Here is a 13679-nt window from a genome sequence, read left to right as displayed (position 1 = left end):
TTCGAGTCTTTATCAGGGAGACCAGCGACGTCCATCCTAGGGTGATGGAAAAGGCGTCGGTGGTGCCGAAAGCTTTAATTTATTCTGGTGTGGCAGGGGAAAAAAAAGTGACAGTCCGTGGCGGCGGTGAGGCGTGGAGGTGGTTTTAGTGGGGATTTGCCATCTTGGTTGGACTGCGCTGTCCACTGCTGACCACGGATTGCAATTACTCCTGAAGAATAAACGTGTCGGAGGGAGACGGGATTTAGATGGTTGGTAGTTAGACTGATGAGTTGTTGAACCTTGGACCACATCAAAGTCCTCGGTGAGAGGATCCGGCCAACCCTGCTGACCACGATGAAGACTCATGGTGAGCTGGATGCTTGACGTGCAGGGAAAACATGTACTGGTTTTGACTCACGAAGCTTCGTAACAACATCACAATTCATTGGGGATTTTGGTGTTGGCATCCCCGTGAATGTGATTCTAGTAATCACCCCTTTAGCTTTTATGGTCCGCGCTCTCAGTCATGCCAAAGCCCAGTTTTTACATCTGACTCCTTCGACAGTCGGACACTTAATTCTTGAAAAATTTGGCATGCCCCGTGGTTATTAAACTCTAAGTCTGTCAGTGGTGAAACTGTGAGCTAAAGGGCTCAAGAGCTTAATATGACTGTGGATTTGTCACTGTGAGCAAAGCTTTCACATAACTTTTATTCATTTCAGTCAAGACCACACTTTGGGACAAAGGAACTTGTTGAACCTCGGGAGAAAGACTCAAAGAGCAGTGGAATTCCGAGGAAGGCTGGTCTAACGAAAGTGAAATGGCAATTCCTGGTTCAAATATGAACAAACAGGCCTGCTCCAGTAAAAACAGTGGCAACATGTCCATATTATTGTTGAACACAATTGTTTTTGGAGGAGCTCGGTGTGTCGTTTGGACCTGAAAGTGAAGCAAGCTCTATAGAGGGGTCCATTGATTTAATAGCCGTGGCAGTATTTGTGGCTATCATTGGCAAGTGTGCTTGGTGTCAGCTGATGGGGGTTGGCTGATGGTTGTCAGGATAACTGCCCAAACTCAAGATTCCATTCACTGCTGAGTGAATAAATGTGTAATAGAGTCGGTGTTTTTTGGATCAACAATTTGTTTGTAGCTACTTTATGATTGTTGAGTAAAAGAGCCCCAATGGATTTGTGATTGGGACGAAAACATATTGAGCTAAAGATCCAGATGTTGGATGGATGGATGGATATGACTGACAGATTTAAGGCAATCATCCATGACAGAATAAAGGTCCAGCTATTCCCTACTTGCAACCTTCAGCTACTTTCAGAGCTATACTGTAGTTGCATGGCAATGAAAGAGCTCAGGGATTTTAATAATGTTAACAAATTTCAACTGTACATCAGGCAACTTTAGAGTGAAAGTTGAAGCAGGAAATCAAATCTCAAAAGATATTTATCTTTATATTGAAGATATCCTTTATTTATATAAGTATTTTTTAATTATAATAATCTGGATATTTAAGAATTTTATTAAGACAAAATAACGTTTTTTTAATTATTTTGCAATGAATCTGTTTATTTATATGAGACTTCACATACATATCTTAATACAATGCATATAGTAAATTAGAAGATATTATATATACAGTATATGAAAGCAAGAGAATATATAAAATAAATTAGTAACGGTAGAAATATTGAATTCCCTTCGGTTTGAATTCTTCGGTGTGTTATTAAAATGAATAATTTTGCATTATAATGGGATGAAAATGGATTTTAAAGGTTGATCAAAGGGTTTTCTTCATACTTCTCTTTTAATCACAACACAAATCTCTTGAATCCCGAAACTTTATTGCTTTAATTCGAAAATTTAGAAGCCGTATGATTAAGGATCATCCTTTGCTAGAATACATCATATAACTATTTAATAATTCAATTAAAAAAACACGCTGACAATTCAGTGAACTCTCTCTCACTCGCCGCCGCAGATGGATTAAAAGAGAAGAACAAAAGAAGAATCTTTGAAAAGGGGATTAATGAAAACGCACGAGTGTCATGTCATATCAAGAGGGGTCACCGGACCACCCCGGAGTGAAGCAGATTCTCTGACTTCAGCCAACAATTATGGTATTTTCATGTAGCACAGAGATAGTTTGGTTTGTCGGGCTGGATTCATCCAGCTGAGTGGGCTGACAGCTACGTTGCCTCCTATCCAGGGGGCTCCAGTTTACCCTTGAATAACCCCGGACTCCGTGTCCTTGGACTGACTGTCTCATTTTCTGCTTAATACTTTCAGCAAAAGTGGGGGGTCTGCTAGTATGCAGCTCCTGGCTCGGTGTCCTCAAACCCAGCGGGAAGCCATAAGAGCAACTCATTAGCTTCAAATGAAAGAGCTGCAAACATGCAGATCGATCAGATGCTGGAGTTTTCTTTGTGTCGTGCGTTGGGTCGGAGCAGAGAGGGCGAGGCGTCCTTAGTTTTTCCCCCCAAAATTAATCGTCTCCATATTGCCAAAGCAAGTCAAGCTTTGAGATAGTAATGTGGCAGCAATTTACGAAAGCACCGAAAAAGGCAGTGAAGTGCAAACAGAATTTGTTTCCAAAAAAAAAACAACTGACGCTCTGCAACGGTTTCCAGAATAAAAAGCTTTGAAAATGTTATCTATAGCTCTGTTTAATATTTATAAACCCGCTCATGAAGTAAATCAGAGGAAGAAGGTGCATATATTCCACTCGGGACGTCCTTTTATGACACAACGAAGGGAACACACATATGGTGTGTATAGATGTATATTTCCCAACTCCAAGATAAAAGTGTTTTTAAACAAATAAAGAACATGACGAACAGACTGTGCATTGTTTGCTCTTTCAGAGGAACTCACAATCTCCTGCAATTGCAATGTAGAAAGTAGAAATAGCTTAGATAAATCAAAGCCTGAATGACGATTTTCAGTCAAATTAAACCGTAAATATAGACTCTGAGGAATAATGATGGTTAAATATATATGAGCGATAAATTGTTGCTGTCACAACTAAAAAAAAACAACCAAGGATCTTGTTTCAAATAACAAGAACTGGGTCTGCATAGTGCAAAAATATATGTAACCTGATCGGGATTTAAGGTTCTTAGGCATCAGCTTTTTTACCACAAGGCAACCAATGATATAAGCTGGTCACATCCATATCATCTAGTGATGCCAAACTGTCATCTAACGAAAAATAATAACATGTTTTGTCAACACAGTCAAATTATAATGGATTTATTATAGTGATTCAATGAAACGCTGTTTTATAAAGTCATGTTTTCTGTCTTTGTGCGAGCTCTGAATGGAACTGGGTCAGTTTGAGGTCTGTTATCAGCTCACACGTCCTAATAATTGTTAAAATATATCAGTGAGAAGTGACGAGAATCATCCCACATTCACAGAAATTGCAGGTTGGAAATTCTTTTGGGATCTCGATAATTCAGGAATGTCTCTAGTCCACTAAAATATGCGTGTTTTAAAAGACATTACATAAATAACTCCAAAAAACTGAAATAAATACCACAAAAGAAACAAATCAATAAATATATTACTCGGAAAAAGAGAAAATTGTACCAAAAACTAAATCATTAATCACCCTTAAAAAAGTCTTCATTTGTATGCATTACACTTCTCTACACTATGGAGTCCTATCGTGTTATTTTCCTTTAAAGTCCGGGTTACTATTGTTAAAAATAGACATTTATTGTCTCCTTGACAGAGAAGATAATCAGAATGGAAAAAATAAAAGATTATGACCTACACGAGGCATCTTAGGTGCATCAATGTTAGACTTTGAGTGTTAAAGGCGAGAGATGCACTTTACATCTCATTGTGTGCCGGAGTGCAATCCTTTTTTTTTCACCTTGGGGACATTGAAAAGTGGCAAACCTTAATGTTTACCTCAGCCCAATCCAGAAATGCCGCTCCAAAACCCTCTGTGATTTCCCCCTCTGTCGCCACAAGGTCCCTGAAGAATTGATTCCCTGCACCAGTAGGCACCACACAGCTCTGCCTGTGGAAATTCCTCCTCAGTACAGAAATAAACAGCCGCCCCACGACGCCCCGCAAGGCTTCACTCTGATTTAGAGTATTTTAGATTTAATTCACGGTGCCTTTCTTTCCCCCGGTGTGTGTCACCTCCTCAATTTCCTCCACAGCTAAAGTTTAGATGGATGTGTGTATCAGACGGCGGGCGGGATGTTTTTTTGCATTGACGTTGACATCCTGTCTCAGGGATTTTGGACGGCCGGTGAATTAGCGATGCCAGAATCTTTTGGTTCTCACTCAACACTTGGCCACGTCTGTAGACCCTTGTTGTGTCTAGAGTATTGTCTTAAAAATACACACCTCCGCCCCCACATGAGGTCGTCCCAAAGATTCCGTTTCAAATGTTGACCTCAGTGAGACCAATGTTTGTCGCCGTCGTCCTTGGCACAGAGTGGAAGACTTTTGTTACATACTCAAACCTTGGGAATAATATTTGCTATTTCCAGTTGTTACGGTGTCAAGAACATTTCCTCGGACCTGCTGTTCATTATTTCTAAACTGGTCTTAAACGCCGGCTCATAAACGTCTGCACGCATAACCGCTTTAAGGCGCAGACAGTCTGACGGACGGAGAGGTGGCTGTCACGAGTGGCCTCGGCCTCCGTCTGACCTCGCATGACAATCACTTCTCTGTGAAAGTGTCCTGTGGAGCAGGAGGAATAACAAGTCCGCCGGCTGTGTGGCGTCAATTCCTTGAGCGCTGGACTGTCGCTCGGATCAACCAAATCATCTTTTCTGTCCGGTGTCTCATCATCAAAATGTTGGGAGGATTGATTTAAGTGTCTCTGGAAGTCAGTGTTTATCTCTCTCCAGTCCACACCTGCAATGCCTCAATTTAAAACTTCTATAAATACATAAAGAACGAGCTCAGAGTTTCAACACCAGACTCCAGTTATTTACTGGTTCATCTCGCTCTCTATCAATGTCTCTGCTATATTTCCCTCAACTCAGAGGTCATCATTTAAATCCTCCAGTAAATTAAGTCGGACTCTTTCTTTTCTCTGGCTGCATGTTCGCCTCCTTCCTAACTCCCTGTTGGCTGCCACAATAACACACCAGTCCAACTTTAAAATTGCTCATTCTTCATTATGAGAGAAATACGTCCAGGCTACTGTTGGCCGTCCAATGACTTCAAATAAGCCCTTTTTAAAATAATAAATAAAAACACACTGCCTAATACTATGGTTGGCAACAAACCTAATCCCATAAGTAACTCTGAATTTGTAAATCTTAACTTGTATTAATGTTATATTATTATAAAATAATTCAACATTCTCCAACTGAATTGTTTAAATTAAATTCAACTTTTCCTTTATGAATGTCCCATATATCACTAGACCTGATAAGGTTTTTAACTTATGAATTTGTGATTTAATACAGAATATTTTTTTTAGTATGTCTCTAAACAAAACGTTACCTTTTCTGGGTTTTTGAATCAACACAACTCCTACTAGATTAGATTAGATTTACGTTATTAATCCCTCTGGGGTCCTCTTTCGGGAAATTAGATTTCCAATTGAAGGTAGAGCAAGTTTTATAAAAGCAAGCACAAAGTGCAATTAAAAAAAAGAAGTGCAAAGGGATAACAAAGTGCAAATATAAAGAGCATAGATCAGAGGAAATTACACAAAGACCTTAAAAGGATACAAACATAGAATATCATAGATAGCCGTTTGTTTTTAGGTTAGGTTCGGTGAGGTAGAACTTTATTGAATTGTTTTTTTCCAATTAGACACAGCAATACAGACGATTATTCATAAAAATAAAAATAAGAAAAAGAACAAAAAAGAGATTAAAAAGAAAGAACAAGATGAAACAAAGATAATAAAAAGAAAGAACAAGTTGATTATTAAGATATTAGGTAGACTAGAAGACAGTAGTTATATCATCTTAATCCCTGAAGAACATCGTTCAGTTGATGGAAATGTATGTGGTTTCTACTATTATAGTTTTCTTCATCAACAAAATCAACAATGAAATATATTCATCAGTGAACCTCTATTACTTTATATAAATAAATTGCAAAATTGCTGAGTAATATAAATCGCTACCAAAATTCTCTTTATTTACATTTACCAAAAACCGACTCTGCTGTGTTTGTGTTGGAAAGCAACTCAAATTAATGTACACATAATCACATTAACTAGCAGTATTGTGCATCCGATAATGCAATGGTGCCTTCAATAGTGTGGTAAATATAAAATTCAATTAGAAAAAAAAAATAGGATTAATAAAAAAACTCAACTTAACTTTCTTATTATCAAGAGAAAACTGCGTCACAAAGACTAGACTAAATAAATGGAAATAATTCACTTATTCATAGAAACTGTAGAAAAGAAAACAAGGTCATCCTAGCGAGAAATCTTGATAGGTTTGTGCCTGAATTGCCTCAATATTTGTAGTGGTTTAATTGCTGAGAAACTTGTTTCATACTTCATACTAAACTTAGTATCTTGATTGAGCATTTCGTCCGTTTTCTTCAGGTCGAAAGGATTCACAAAATGTGCAGTCAAAAGGCTTGGATAGAACCTTAGGAATGACACTTTATGACACTTATATGAAGTTTAGTTGTTTATAATGAATGCAATAAAAGGACCAGGCAAATAAAACTTTGTAGAACTTGGTATAATTGGCAGTAAGACGTTTATTTGGTTTGTTATAGAAGCTGGAAAGGTTAGCTCACGGAGGGTTTTTGCCGTTTGGCCTCCACTGCGTCCATGTTGAACCGGTGGGAGTTGGTGCATGAGTGTGTGTGAGTCCACAGTTGTGTAGAGAACAATCAGGCCCAGCTGTACCTGCCCTCGCTTGACGGAGCACAGCGTTTTTGCTGCTCGAGGAGAAGCAGAAGGTTCTGATATGGCAGAGAAGCCCCTCATTTGGCTCGTTGTAATGGTCGCTCCCAACGGATGCATATCTGTGTGCAAACACCATGAGAGGAGAATGGAGTACACAGCCATAAAAACCAGCTAAATATTTAATCATTCCCACCCCATGCTTCCGTGCCGACGTGCCAACATGCTCTCAGGTCGGGTTTGCGTCTTCAGGTCGACTCGATCCGTGTTAGTGACGCTTCTTTTTTTTTTTTTTATGGTGGAAGGTGAAAATGGTCTTGATGCAAAGACATCTGTATCCTGGGGGGAGATTGCTACAGTTTTCCTTGTTTTACTCCTCAAACAAAGACCGTCATTTCTCCCCCCACCACCACCACCACCCCACCTCCACCACCACATGGTTCTGTTCCCTGGCAGCGAGCGTTGCTCAAGCCCAGCTTGTTAAGAGGAACACTGGTGCATGGTCCTGCTCACCTTCCACTGCACTGCCTTTTAATTAGACGACTGTTTGTGTGTGTGTGTGTGTGTGTGTGTGTGTGTGTGTGTGTGTGTGTGTGTGTGTGTGTGTGTGTGTGTGTGTGTGTGTGTGTGTGTGTGTGTGTGTGTGTGTGTGTGTGTGTGTGTGTGTGTGTGTGTGTGTGTGTGTGTGTGTGTGTGTGTGTGTGTGTGTCTCCTCCTGCTCATGAGGATCAGGGTTTGATGGTCTGTCTCTTTCATGCCGGCTTGAAAGTGGCTGTGAAACCACATATGCACATGAGAGGACAGCAAGTGAAGAGGAGCGCTCTCCTCTCACATGCATCTTCAGAGCGAGCATCTGCTCGGCTTCGTGGCTTCAGACAAATACAAAAGAGAGAAGGTGGCCATTTAAAAAATTTAAAAAAGTTTGACTTTTAAGGAAACAATGTGCAAATAAATCAGTATTTGTGTGGGACAGCGATGTGAATCGCTTCAGACTTCTGCCTTGACTCTTGTCCTCCGCTGTATAATCCCATTAAACGCACTTCTCTGGAGCGCCCCCTGCCCTCTTTTTTTCCAGCTGGACATGCTGTTTGCACGGAAATGCTTTTAACACCTTCCGTCCCTCGGATCTGTCATCGCCTAGACAACCGAGAGAGAGAGCAGATAAGGAATCTTCAGTCTGTGTTTGAAGGGCTGGTCGGTGGTTGGCTGTGGTAAATTGTTTCATTAGGGAAGAGGATAATTGTGCTCGGCGCGATGAATGACCTCCTCGCTATTAAGACCGGAGCCCTCTAATGTGCTGGGGAATATTAAAAAATACTTTGTAATGAAGCTGATTCGTTGAAAAGGTCTCCGGAGACACTCATCAAAAGAGGGGAAAGTACTTTTTTAATCAGGCGAGGATGAATCACAAAGTTTTAGAAGGATAGGAAGTGGTTTTTATTTCTCCATTTGTTGTTTGGAAACCATACCCCAATGGGGAGTCCATCACCTCGGCTCAGACGGAAAGAGGAAACCTCAGATGGTGTCAAAGAAAACAAGTTTCCTCTTACAGCTTCCAAATAAACACCCGAGCTCCACTTATCCCGCACTGGGGTTAAGATTGTTTTACTCTAACAGCTTTGTGAAGATTAAAGCCTTCATCTTGGTATCATTGGTTAGTTCTAAAAGTTTGACTTCTAAAGCCAATAAACATGAAAACCTGCAAGGCTTTGTTGTCATAATAGAATGTTTAATGTCAGTAAACTCCACCTTATTAAAATAATTTTGATGATAATTCAGAAATCTATTCTGTAAACAAATGTGGCCGGATCAGAATTCGAGGTATGAAAAACCATGACATTATATTTTGAGTTTTTAGGAACCATCGTTAAATTTAGACACACAAACAGTGAGAAAATTGTAATATTCTTGAATACTTTTTCTCAATGATACAAACAGGAATTATTAATAAAGGCCCTACTGACTCCTTCAAGAAACATCTTTACATTTTTATTCGTGCAGGCTTTTCCTTGATTTTCGGAGACTCCTGTGTTGTTCTCTGTGTTATCTTGACCTTTTAAATATATATTTTATTGAGTATTGTTTTTGTTTTTTTCCGTTGGTCTGGAAAAGTGCTCTATAAATATAAATGACCTACTTAATATACTTACTATCTGTAGTTTAGCAACATAGTTCCCCTCAAACTAGTGGTGGAATAGTGTAACTGCAACAATGCCAATTATTTGTTTCTGCATTGTTAGTTTTCCATGTAAACATTAGTTCACAAAACAAGATAAAAACTCTTGTATCGTCAGTTTCTGGTTTTTATCTTCCTGCTAACTCCAAATAAAACATTGTTTCTGAACCACTTATGTAAAGCAGTTTCACGTTTACACATTAAATTAAAATGTGAATGTATTATTTAAAATAAATGTCAAAGTAGGAGCAATCAATCGAATTTAATTTTTTTTAAGGTTTTGATATTGTAAAAATAATCATTTCTTTCTCTCATTGTCATTGTGTGTTTATCAAACAAGGTCAAATTATAGAACATCTTAAACAGTCTAATATTCCATTCTTTTCAAAAGAGTTAGATTCATTGGATGAATCATGGATTGGATTGTTTTATACTTACTTACCTTGGCGTGTTTATCGGTTCATATTCAGTGATATAAAATACTCGAACAAAAACCTCAAGGAATAACGGGATCGGATCTCTAGACTTGTAATTGTTGTCTAGGACGGCAACAAACTTTTTTGTTTTCCAGCTAAAGTGATTGAACGTTAGCCGCTGATAGATGCTAATGGAAGATAATGAACCGAACCTCGACCTAGAGGCAGTTTTTCTTCTGAGCCGTGTCGAGCTTCATGAGGAAATACAACTGAGAAAGTAGGAAATTGAACTAAATGAACAACAAGCCAGGATTCCCATGAAAATGCATGGATTCTCTCTGAGGCGCGGGGATATTTGAGATGCCACCACTGCGTATTTGGAGGGAGTGAAGCTGTGATGTCGGAGGGCTTCAGTCACAAGTGAGACGCAGACGCCGCCGGTATCTCTGTCCCTGAGCCAAACACAGCGCATCCTCTGTGCGACGCCGGCTCCTCATTATCCGCCTATCTTGGCTCCCATCTAAGGAGAAAATGCAGCGTTGCAGTCTCACTTTAGGGGGACACTGATCACAAGAGCAACTCATCTCAACTGGAGAAGAGATTGCGTTCCACTCATGCCTCTTTTTTTTTTCTGTCTCAGTGCCTCGCCACAGCAATCTGAAGACAGAGATGTGGAATCTTTTCTGTTTCTCAGCCCTCAAAAGTGGAAGTTAGAGAGATGGAGCGAGGCTTCAAAAGCCTGATGTAATTGAGCGGCTCTAGATCTGCTATCGGGGAGCATGAAACAGCAACAGTTGTGATGGGGGGTAATTGCCTCACTGGGTCTGCGTAATGCCTCGTCGGGCCTTTAGACTTGAGCAAACGGCTGGAAGTCCCTGTGTCATCAGGAAATTGATTGCCGAGCATCTTGTAGTAAAACCAGATAGGTGAGTGGATCTGTGTGTGTGCGGTTAACTGGAAGAAGTGTCCCTTATGGTGTTCGTGTGTTTTATTTATCAGTGTAACCTGCTTATATTCACATTTGTTACACAATACAACTGAGTTTTATAGGAGGAAACATTTACCCCCAACTATCAGAACAATATTCTAAAAAATACACAGTAAAAAAGTTTTTAGTTTTTATTGTTTTCAGGTATTTTACATCTATTTAGTGGTATGAGTTGCAGTCTTAAATAAATCTTGAACCTCTATTATATCATCATTATTTATCTGTTTGTAAAAAAATATCTTTTCATCTAAATATATACATTAGAAAATGTGATTAAGCCCCGCCCACTGAAAACACTAGTTTTTCTTGATATTAAATCTCCTTACCATAACCACACCCACTCTGCTGTGATTGGTCGATCATCAAGGTTTCTCACCATGCGTCATCAATCCCAGAAGTCTCCACCTCCAAGGGACTCGTTGTATAAACAAAGCGGGGAGTAATTACAGCTGGCTGGAGGAGGAGTCAAGTCATTATTACATCATAATGGACTCCGCTTTCGTAACCTCTTGTTCGCCCAGAATTCAGACTAGGATGAACTTTATAAAGTAATAAGTTCAAAACATGGTCATGATGAAGGACTTACTGCATCTTGGAGAGAAAAACTTAAACATTTGAAACATGTGAGTGAGTCAGGGGTTGGGTTTTCACATTAGTTTCCCTTTAACAAAATGTCAAAACATTTAAATTATACTTACATTTTCGTTCAATTCAGATGTATACAAATCTTTTTCATTTATTATTTTGGGCATTCTAAAGGTATTTTCCAAACCAAACTAATGAAGTCTATCGAATCGAATCTAATGCTACTTAATATAATAACTTTAAATCACTAGTAATGTGTTTTAGTATTTTTTAAATACTAAAATATGTGTTGTTTTTGTTGTTGGGTTTTGGGATATTTGAAGCCAGTATGTAGTCGGATAGTTGTAATTCATATTCTTGTTGGCATTTTTTTTTAGTTGTTGTTTACCCACGTCTTATCTCAGGGTCAAGGTGACCCGAAGGCCCATAAACTAATATTTTTTTGGTATTCTTTGGGGTGAAGATGAACAACTTCAGCCACTGCATGGGTATTTCTAGAGGCCAGGGATGTTGTTCACCTGGACCCAGAGACAACACAAGGGATACCTCAAACACATTTGTTAAACCCGACTTTATAGTTTAGGGCCTGAATAAACCACCACCTACTGTTGGAGAAGCTGTTTATTGATCATGATCACGTGAGAAACTCTTGTGAGTCCACTTTTTCTCTTCCACTAATCAAAGGGTTTATCACAGCTGCACAAGAGGGCGGTTTCAGATCCATTACAGGGCACAAAGGAACAAATGAGAGAAATAAATAAGTGTGAGAATCAGAAAAAGAGTTTGAAATCGTCCTGAAACTTCTTAACAAGTGCTTGAGTACCGTGACGAGTGTAGTTTTCTTGCTTCTCCATAATCACACTGAATCAACAAAAGCCCTCTCAGGCATATTAAATTGATTCTCGTTCCAGGCTCTCGTCTCATGCAGTGTCTGCCACTTCCATTTGAAGAACGCCGCTTTAATGAAAAACAATATTTTACGCCAGTCGTAGCATCTCCAAATTGATTCTGCGTCTCTTCATTTATCTGAGAGCCGAACACACGCCGGGAACGTTTCCTCGCGGGCGATCGCCGCGATGCGCAACAAAAAGGAGAAAAGTAGTTTGACCTTAAGTGTCATCCTGTCTTCTTCACTGGCCTGCGTCCAAAAAAAAACCTTCTCTTGGCCGAGGAAGGAGATGCTTTATTAGCTGGACGTGCATGATTAATTCAACATCTGTTCGCGCACCGACAGCTGACCCCAATCCCCAGCTGTTTACCCTCTGTATAAACAGTTAATAAGCCTGCACTGATTGTGTCTTATAAGAGGTCAACTTGAAAAAAAAAACTTCAATTTGAACGCTTGTATTTCCTTGACTGCATAATGGAATTGTGCTGCTTTTGTGTGGTGCTCGAGGAGATGTGGTAAACAGTGCTTGAGACCAGCGATAAGCCTGGTATCCACAGCTTCGGCGAGGCCGCCAGCAGTCAGTCAGTCAGTCAGTGGAGCCCCTGCACATGCACTCTCCAGATTCTCGGCGAAAAAGCTCCACAGCAGTCCTTCTCTCCAGCCTGATTAGCGCCCTTTGTTTGTAGCTTGTGGCGCGCCGTGTCGCCTGATTGCAGAAAGCAACGTAATGGCTTTGCAACGTGCTTACAGAGGTGCTCATTTGCATCACAACCCGGGTCAGAATCACACATCAAACCCGACGCCTGTTATCGGAGCTTATTTGGGGAATCTGTGGACGAGCTAAAGTTGTCGTGAATAAAGTTGAGGAGGTCAAAAAAGCGTGTTGACACACATTTCGACTCATTAAAAAAGCCTCTCATTAAAATGACCTGGATGAATAGAAGCCACACAAACACTTCAAGGGTATCATCCCTGTTATCACAAAGCAGGGATCGCCCTCCAGCCCCGTGTGACCCCATTTGTGGAAGAAAAGGGAAGATAACGAGTGAACGAAGGACAAAATATATCAAGCTTTGTCATCGATGAGTAAAAAAAAAAAAAAAAGTGCATGCAATTTTAAATTTCTAATTTTAGGTCCTGGAGATGAAATGATCTCCCCAGAAATCAGAGAGAGAGGAAGAGACTTAGCGTCATGATTCATCCGAGCCTTTGTGGTCTCGCCCTCTATTGAAATCCCATGTCTTCGGGATTAAAGCGAAGATCAAATACAAACGCGTGGGATCAAGAATCTCAAGAAGAATCATCTGAGGACGTTGTCCAAGAGCTATAAAGAAACAGAGAAAACAAAATAGTTGCTCGCTATTTAGGGCAGTGTATTGGAAAGAATGTGATACGTTACGCATCACGATACTGGTGCAACGATACGATATGTTGCGATACTTTAGGAATATATTTTGAGTATTGTCTGAGTACTTGACTCATTGCATAATTTACAGACCACATAACCAAATTCTCTGCTTTCATTTTTTTTAATTTTTTTTTTAAACTTTTTATTGATTTTCAGATATTAAGACATACATTTTGATACACACATGAAAAAAAGAAAAAAAGAAAAGAAAAGGTAGAATACAAAAACAAAGAAAGATACCACCCTCCACCCCTGTAGAAAACCACGTATCTCGTAAATCCAGACCCCCACCCACCTCTTCACAATCAGGGCTTGTCTGCTTTCATTTTTAACCAAAATATGTTCAAACATCAGCTGCTGGAGTCCACTG

At 39.7% G+C, this 13679-nt stretch overlaps 1 protein-coding gene across 3 annotated transcripts in view; it reads left to right on the top strand.

Annotated features, from left to right (window-relative positions):
- ttc28 (tetratricopeptide repeat domain 28) overlaps positions 1-13679 on the top strand; it is a 261955-nt gene that overhangs the window by 193089 nt on the left and 55187 nt on the right. The gene's annotated exons all lie outside the window — the stretch shown is intronic.

Source organism: Callionymus lyra, chromosome 1, assembly GCF_982586985.1.
Source record: "Callionymus lyra chromosome 1, fCalLyr1.hap1.1, whole genome shotgun sequence".
Lineage (NCBI taxonomy): Eukaryota > Metazoa > Chordata > Actinopteri > Syngnathiformes > Callionymidae > Callionymus > Callionymus lyra.
Note: the sequence above shows the minus strand (reverse complement) of the source record. Positions and strands in the feature narration are given on the sequence as shown.